Source organism: Neoarius graeffei, chromosome 22, assembly GCF_027579695.1.
Source record: "Neoarius graeffei isolate fNeoGra1 chromosome 22, fNeoGra1.pri, whole genome shotgun sequence".
In the NCBI taxonomy this organism is placed as follows: Eukaryota; Metazoa; Chordata; class Actinopteri; order Siluriformes; family Ariidae; genus Neoarius; species Neoarius graeffei.
In genome coordinates, this window is record NC_083590.1 from 58,971,216 (window position 1) to 58,979,788 (window position 8,573).

At 40.3% G+C, this 8,573-nt stretch overlaps 1 protein-coding gene across 2 annotated transcripts in view; it reads right to left on the reverse strand.

The window, feature by feature from the left end:
• The window catches only part of LOC132870989 (zinc finger protein 271-like), an 84,249-nt gene extending 75,961 nt beyond the window's left edge, over positions 1-8,288 (reverse strand). For both annotated transcript variants that reach the window (XM_060905074.1, XM_060905073.1), the window contains exon 1: positions 8,179-8,288. The gene's annotated coding sequence lies outside the window, so the exon portion shown is untranslated. The remainder of the gene's footprint in view (positions 1-8,178) is intronic.
• Positions 8,289-8,573: the final 285 nt, after the last annotated feature.

The following is an 8,573-nucleotide window of genomic DNA, read 5'->3' on the forward strand; positions in this document are numbered from 1 at the left end:
AAACGACTTAAACAAATCTGAGGTGTTTTATTTATGATTTATTGACAACAGTTGATTTGAAAGAAACCTATGTGAGATTTGGGGGGGGGGGGGGGGGGGGGCAGTGGCTAGTCTGCGTATGGTCTGTCAACATGGCAGATTATTTCAAAACCCTGCTGAAAGGAAATGATAGAGAAACTGACTGATCAATGGTTTTGACCCTTACAGTGATGCTGGGGCTGAGTGGGAGCAAGATGCTGACATTCTGCCAGCTGTGACCTATCCAGACATAGTAAATTATTTGACACTCTTGCTAAGTTCCCTACACCATGGACAGTCTAAAAGCCTACAAAAGCCTGGATGCTTATAATCAGTTTGAGTGTGGTTGGGTCCGTCGTATGTTTGTCACGATGAAGAAAGAAATTCATGTTGTGAAATGCAAGGCAATTTTCTAATGTTTTATTCAGATTAATATCAGTAAAATCAAGTTTATTTTTATAGCACTCTTAACAATAGCCATTATCACAAAACAGCTTTACACAATTTTAATGACTTTAAACATGAGCTAATTTTGTCCCTAATCTATCCCCAATGACCAAGCCTGTGATAACAGCGGCAAGGAAAAACTCCCTCAAATGACATGAGAGAGAAACCAGACTCAAAAGGGAACCCATCCTCATTTGGGTGATAACAGACGACGTGATAACATTTTTAACAGGAAGTCTGTTTAACTCTTCACTGATGGAAACTTGAGTGAAAAACTGTTCATGATAACTGCAGTCCTCAAGTTAGCAAGTCAACTGTAGTCCTCAGCCATAAAAGCATTACTACAAGTGTCCAGAGCATCTTCCAAGTGTGACTTTCAACTGTCCATATGGGGCCGTCCTACACAGAATTGATGTGATGAGACTCCAACCAGACATAGGGCATCAGGATGGATCAGGCAGGGCCAAGGAGTCAGCAGCTCAATCTCAGGATTGACATGTAACTCAGAGGGACAGGGGGGGAGAAAACACAAGTTGTTAGGTACACCCAATGTCACCTGATGAGTCAGAACAGTACACATTTTGTACTGAGCCCAAGCAGGGACTCCAGCAAAATTAACTATGACAGCATAACTAAAAGGGGAGAGCCAGAAAGTAACAGAGACATGAGGGCACCCCGGGACATAAAGCAGCCAGCCACTACACGGTCAACAAACTCAAGTGGGGGACTGACAGCATCCATACATCCCAGTTTACCAAACAAACACTATGCCTGAGGACCCTCCAGATCTACTCCTTTACCTAATAAACACTATTAACAAAAGGCATGTTTTCAGCCTAGATTTAAACACTGAGACTGTGTCTGATTCCCGAACACTACTTGGAAGGCTGTTCCATAATTGTGGGGCTGTGTAAGAAAAGGCTCTGCCCCTGATGTAGCCTTCACTATACAAGGTACCAGCAGATAGCCTGCACCTTTCAATCTAAGTAGACATGGCAGGTCATAAAGGACCAGAAGTTCACTCAGGTACTGTGGTGCAAGACCATTCAGTGCTTTCAAGGTCAATAGTAGTATTTTATAAATAATACAAAATTTGACTGGGAGCCAATGCAGTGTGGATAAGACAGGGGTGGTCATATTTTCTAGTTCTAGTAAGGACTCTTTCTGTTGCATTTTGAACTAACTGGAGCTTGTTTATACACTTATTGGAACATCCAGACAGTAAGGCATTACAACAATCCAACCTGAAAGTAACAAAAGCATGAACTAGTTTTTTTGTCTCGTGTCATGACATGAAATTTCTTATCTTAGCAATATTTCTGAGATGAAAGAAAGCTATCCAGGTAATGTGATCGATACGAGTTTCAAATGAAAGACTGGCATCAATAATCACCCCGAGGTCTTTTACTGCTGCATGTGAAGAAACAGAAAGGCCATCCAGTGTTACTGTGTGATCAGAAAACCTCCTTCTCGCTGCATGTGGTCCGAGTACAAGTACTTCAGTCTTGTCAGAGTTAAGCAGAAGGAAGTTTATAAGCATCCAGTGTCTGTCCTTTATACATTCCTCAATTCGACTGAGCTGGTGTCTCATCTGGTTTTGCAGAAACATACAACTGTGTGTCATCGGCATAACAGTGGAAACTAATACCATGCTTATGAATATCACCACCCAGAGGTAACATATTTAAAAAAAAAAAAAGTGGGCCTGAGACAGAACCTTGTGGAACGTCAAACTTTACCTCAGTATGTCTAGAAAAATCACTATTTACATCAACATACTGATAGTGATCAATTAAATAAGAGCTGAGCCAGGAGAGGGCCGTTCCCTTAACTCCCACAACATTTTCTAGTCTATCCAGAAGAATGGAATGATCAATGGTATCAAATGCTGCACTAAGGTCAAGCAGCGAGACACAGCCCTGATCAGACGCCAACAGTAGGTTGTTTACTACTTTAACCAGAGCTGTCTCTGTGCTATGATGGTCTAAATCCTGACTGATACATTTCATGGATGTTATTCCTTTGTAAATAGGAGCATAACTGCTGTGCCACAGCTTTTTTTAGGATCTCGGAGATAAAGGGGAGGTTTGATATTGGCCGATAATTGAACAGCTGACAGGGATTAAGGTCAGGTTTTTTTAATCAGGGGTTTGATAACTGAAAGTTTAAAGGATTTGGGTACATAGCTAATCCTAAGAGAAGAATTTATTATTTTTAAAAGTGGTTCAATTACTTCAGGTATTATCTGTTTGAATAGTTGTGTAGGTAAGGGATCTAGTACACAAGTTGAGGATTTTGATGAGGAGATTAATGAAAGTAGTTCGATTTCTCTAAGGGGAGTAAAACATTCTAATTGCTGATCTGATAGTTATATTGTTAACTACAGGGTTACTTAAATTGTCACTTCAGTTGTCTGACCTTAAATTCGTAGTTTCAATTTTTTGTCGGATAGTTTCAATTTTGTCCTTGTAAAAAAATTCATGAAGTCGTTGCTACTACATACTGCAGGTGTGCATGTGTCGATAGTGGTCTTACTCCTGGTTAATTTTGCTATAATATTAAATAGGAATCTAGGATTATCTTCTATTTGGGAGAAGAGATATGTTGATCTAGCAGCACTAAGAGCTTTTCTATACTGCAGGAAGCTCTCCTTATAAGCTAATTTGAATGCTACCAATTTTGTTTGATGCCATTTACTTTCCAGTTTTAAAGTGGTCAGTTTTAAAGTGCAAGTGTCATCGTGATACCAGGGTGCTAGTTTTTTCTCTTGAATTATTTCCTTTTAAGAGGAGCTACATTATCTAAAGTATTGCGGATCGTTGACTCTAAGCATTCAGTTGCCTGATCAAGTTCTGCAGGGGCTGACAGTGACCCAATCAAAGTTTATAACTCTGGGAGATCATTTATAAAGCTCTGTGTAGTAGTTGATGTGAATGTACGTTTAATACAGTAGCGTGGTGAGGTGCATATATTATTACTCACACATATTTTGAATGAGATGAGATAATGATCGGAGATCACTTCAGACTGTGGAAGTGTGACTATATTTTCTATGTTTAACCCAAATGTTAGTATTAGATCGAGAGCGTGACCACCATTATGGGTCGGTCCTATGACACTGATTAAGCCCTACTGAAACCCAAATGGAAACAAACGCTATTTTCAAAGGGTCTTCTGGGTTATCAACGTGAATATTAAAATCTCCGACAACTAAAGCTTTGTCTAAGGAAATAACCAGGTCTGAGATAAAATCTGCAAAGAAACTCCGAATATGGCCCCGGGGACCTGTAAATAATAAGTAATGGAATTAACTGGGTAGACTTATTTTTCAAGGCTACATACATTATATTAGTAATGTATAGATAAAATAAGTTTCCCATGGGAACTAGATTAAATTATTTTTATGTTTATCAGCAGCAGCCTGAGAATGCTCAACAAAAATAGGCCTTTATTATTTGCTATATTATAAATAAATTGTTGCTGATTCTATCTCGTTAATTTTCTCTGTTTAAATTTTAACATAATTTGAAAATATTGAGTTTCAAGTCCTGTGGCTTGTGTGAAAAAATATATTCCACACAGCTAATAATGAACACTTTCTTTTTACATTATGCTAATATAAAAACCTTAAAAATGTGTGGAATATTTTGAAGTACAATTTGTACTGACCACAACTTCCAGTATTCAGTCCACACCAGAGGCCCTGTGAAGTGTGTTTGTGTGCGTCTCTCATTCTGGTCGTCCAATATGGCGGTGCAAACATAAATCACGTGACCCCTGACGTCACACGGTAGCGGTCTACACCATGCGATTCTTCCAGCAACAATAATGGATGCCATTCCCTCTGGTACCCTAACCCTTCTAAGAGGGGCTGAAAAAATGGTTTGCTTACCATCTCTGGACCCCATATTGACCTCACTGGATCATGTATGCTTCTCTGTCACATCCAAGAACAATAATTGCAATATCCACGCATTATTCCAGACAGATATCATCACTATCCCCTATGTCAGTGGTTCCCAACCTGGGGGTCGCGACCCCCTAGGGGGGGGTTGCCAAAGATCCACGGGGGGTCGCGAAGCCCTCTTGATTTTAAGGGGATTGATAATTTTAATGCAAGTCGTATGTTAAATAAATGAGAGAGCATTTAAATTAATATACAGTATGTTACAAAACCAACAGAATTTAAGGGCTGCATTAAACATGTATTCAGTATTTAAATACATAAAAAATAAGTTACGATAGGACAGTTATCACGAGAAACAGTGTGTGACGTCACATCATTGCTTCTCGTGCAGCGCTGCGCAGCCGTTGCTAGCAACGTAAACTGCACTGGGAACTGTGAAAGATGGCGAATCGTCAGGTAGAAGAGACTGCGGAATGTGTCAAAAAGAAAAAGAGGGGGTACCAAGAAAGTTATTTAGAGTTTGGTTTCATAGAAGCAATGGATAAAATTAAAGCTGAATGTGTCTTTTGTCATGAGAAACTAGCCAACGAAAGTTTGAAGCCCTGCAAGCTGAAGCGACACCAGACAACTAAACATCCTGAGACGGTGGGTAAACCGAAAGAGTTTTTTCTCAGAAAACGAGAGCTTGTTGTCGCTAACAGGCCCCAAAACATCAAGGACTGTTTCTTTAGGGCTGGCAGCGACCAGAGGCAAGCAACGATTGCATCTCGAGCGCTCTCTCCTAATTGCCAAAGCCAAAAAGCCGCACAGCATCGGCGAGACACTGATTAAACCTGCTTGCGTTAAAATGGCTGATATACTGTGTGGACCGCAGGTGGCTAACAAATTTAAGACTGTACCACTGTCTGACAACACAGTGAAAGACAGAATCGACAGAATGGCAGGAAACGTTGAGCGCACACTCGTCAAAAAACTCAGACCGGCCCGTTTTCAATCCAGCTGGACGAAACCACCACTGTGGCGGAGGAAGCAATCCTCATTCTTTATGTACAGTACATTGAGGAAAGTGAGCTTAAACAAGACAATCTCACATCCACCACAAGAGGAAAGGATATATTCAGTGTACTTAACACATACTTCACAAGTCACAACATTCCCTATGAAAATATAGTTGCATACTGCACAGATGGAGCCGCGTCAATGATGGGGAAAAATAAGGGCTTCAACAGCCGTTTGAAAGAGAAGGCACCGCACTGCTTAGTGTTTCACTGTATGATACACAGACATGCACTGGCAGGCAAACACCTCTGCGAAGACCTGAACGAAACCTTAAAGACTGTGGTCAAAATAGTAAACTTTATAAAAGCTCGTCCGGTCAACAAAAGAATCTTTGCACAGCTGTGTGAGGATGAGACGCATCAGACACTCCTCCTTCATACCGAAGTCCGCTGGCTTTCTCGTGGGAAAGTGTTGATGCGATTCATGGAACTTAAACAACAAATACAGGAATTCTTAGCCGTGCACAACATGAAACTAGCGGACGAAATGACAGTCGAGTTTCTCATCAAGACTGTGTATCTTGCGGAGATATTCAGTCTATACAACGAGGCAAACAAACGTATGCAGGCCGCGGACGCCACCGTCATGGAATGCAAAGAGACAGTGAATGCGTTTTTGCGCAAAGTGGAGTACAGACAGAATAAATTGGGAAAGGGGGACCTGTGACAGTTTTCCTTGGTACTACAACAATCAGGGGGGAAGCTACCTGATGCTTTGGCCAGACAATTCACCTGCCACATGGATCAGCTTCAAGAGGAGATGCGCTCGCGTTTTTTTGGATATTAATGGACATATCTCAAAAGACGCATGGGTGATGGACCCATTTCTCGCTAAAGATGATGTGGAGCACCTCCAGGCTGAGGATGAGCTCGTGGATATAAAGTACAATTCTCTCTGCAAGCGGTTCTATGATGAGCATGGATACAAGCGGTTTTGGTTGGTAAAGGGAGCAGTAGTCGCTCCCAGGCTTGCTCATCATGCGATCACCAGACTCATCTTGCCTTTTGCCACAATGTACCTGTCAGAGACTGCTTTTAGCACGCTGGTCACCATCAAAACAAAGGCACGCAACAGACTGGATGTGCACAGTGACTTTCGTTTGGCTGTTACCAACGTCACTCCAGACATCCCAGCACTGGCTCAGGAAATACAGTGTCAAGGCTCTCATTAAAAGTTAGGTTGCCTGGAGATAAAAAAAAAAAAAAAATCAACGAAAATGTGTGCCTATTGCAAGTGTGGTAATTTTATACAGGTTTTCCTCATTTTCCATGTTGTTGCTGTTTTTTTTATTTGGTAATATATTGAAATATAATTAAGAAACATGTTTTACAAGTATACTTTATGTAGCCTAATTTCACACTGGTTTTTGTCATTGGTCTGTGTTGTTTAAGCAGGTAATAGGCCTACATTGAAATATGATTAAGAAAGATGTGTTTGTTAAAGTAGGCCACAGGTTCTGAAGTGAAATTGCAGGTAGCCTGAATTATTCCAAAATAATAAAAGTACTTCATGTAAAAGAGGTAGGCCTATTATTTCATAATAAATTTCATAAAGGGGGGGGGGGGGGGTCACCGAAGCTTACAATGGTAAAAGTATGGGTCCCTTCAGAAAAAGGTTGGGAACCACTGCCCTATGTGGTTCAGTACTGGACTGGTCTTGTTGGTGACCTGAACTGGAGCAGTGTGTGGAACCTCCCATACAGATACTTCTTTACAAACAAAGTAAGGGAGGCGTCTTTCAAACTGATTCATAGATACTATCCTGCCAAGCATTATATGCTTAAAAGAGAGACATTTGTGTGGACTGTTCATTGTGTGAGATGGACCCGGAAACAATAACGCACCTGTTCTGGCAACGTCCCTTTACCATCGCATTCTGGACAGAAATAACCCGGTACATTACAGCCAAGCTTGACTCTGATTTTTCTCTGTGTTGGAAATATGTACTGTTTGGTTTCCATAACAACAACAACAACAACAAAAAAAAAACAGAAAGAATTATATATAATAAATTTGTTGATCATTTTAGGAAAATACCATATTCATAAAGACAAGTTTAGTCGCTCAAAACCTTCATTTATAGCCTTCGAAAAGGAAACTGAACAGTATATCAAAATCATCTCCAACTCTAAAAACAAAGCTGCTAAATTCTCATTTGTGCTGATTATTTAATGTTTTGATTTGAAAACTCCCCCTGGCTCTTGCTTTGTTGTTTGTGTGTGTATTAATAACTGTATTTGTATTTTGTTGCTGTTATTTTTAATAAAGATTTAAAAAAAAAAAAAAGTTCTTCCAGTAACAAGATCTCCCGGTTCGGGAAACCATGATTAAAATACTCCCCTCAGATTTCACTCATTTTCATTCTCAATGTTTCAAGCTTTCGGCTTAACATACTGCAGAGGGGGTAACGCTGCCTGACTGGCTTAATAAACAAACACACACACAGAGGAGAAAAAAGTCTGTGAGAAATGAAGCCGGAATTCCGAGAAATAAAAAGTTGGAATTGCGAGGAAGTCGCAAATTAGCAATAAATAAATAAATAGGTGGAAATTAACTTGAAGTGAAGATTATTTAAATACTTTAAACATACAATTAAAAAGGTTAGCCAAACTACAACTCTCTCCTGAGTGGATAAATAGTGCACTATCTAGAGTGCACACGGCATTTTTTCAGACTGACCGTAGTTCACTAAAACAGTAAAGTGGACATGTGTTTGGGATTCGACCGCACACCTTCAGTTTAACTTACCTCAGGGGTTTAAATCCTCAGAGCCAGACACAATAATGTGCTTTTATTTTTATAAAGCGGTTCAGACGAGCATCAGCTTTTTCTTCTCCAGTGTTTACTGGCGGTTGGAGAAGCAGCTACTGGACGCGTCACCGCCACCACCTGGACTGGAGTGGAGTTTCAGGGTGGAGGACGCCTATCCCAACCCAACCCTCACACACTTCTACTAATAACAATTATAATGTCATTTTAAAAAGTGTAATGTTACATGCCTGGACCCATTTGATTGTTTTGAACATGTCTGTTTTTTTGCTCCTCCTACTCAAGCGAGTAGGACGCTTCTTTGCTTTGCTCCTGCTTGATCTTTATTTTGCTTTACTTTCTCATTTAATTTCCACTATTTTTTCATTTTATTT